The sequence below is a fragment of the Amblyraja radiata genome, chromosome 21 (assembly GCF_010909765.2).
Source record: "Amblyraja radiata isolate CabotCenter1 chromosome 21, sAmbRad1.1.pri, whole genome shotgun sequence".
Taxonomy (NCBI): domain Eukaryota; kingdom Metazoa; phylum Chordata; class Chondrichthyes; order Rajiformes; family Rajidae; genus Amblyraja; species Amblyraja radiata.
In genome coordinates this window covers 24,184,897-24,185,103 of record NC_045976.1, presented here as the reverse complement: position 1 = coordinate 24,185,103, position 207 = coordinate 24,184,897, and positions in this window count along the sequence as shown.

Here is a 207-nt window from a genome sequence, read left to right as displayed (position 1 = left end):
GAAAGAGCATCTGCCAGAACGTGGTGTACAGACATTCAAATCCCATTGCAGCAAGAATTGCAGGCAAATTGATGGCTATTTTCTTTGTAATCATTAGAGGTGCATTTGAAAATGTGAAATGCATACAGACCGTCAATGTTACTGGTCAGTGTCCCCAGAGAGTGACATCTTGCTGATATAATTTTAGATAAGTATTCATTTGTCTTT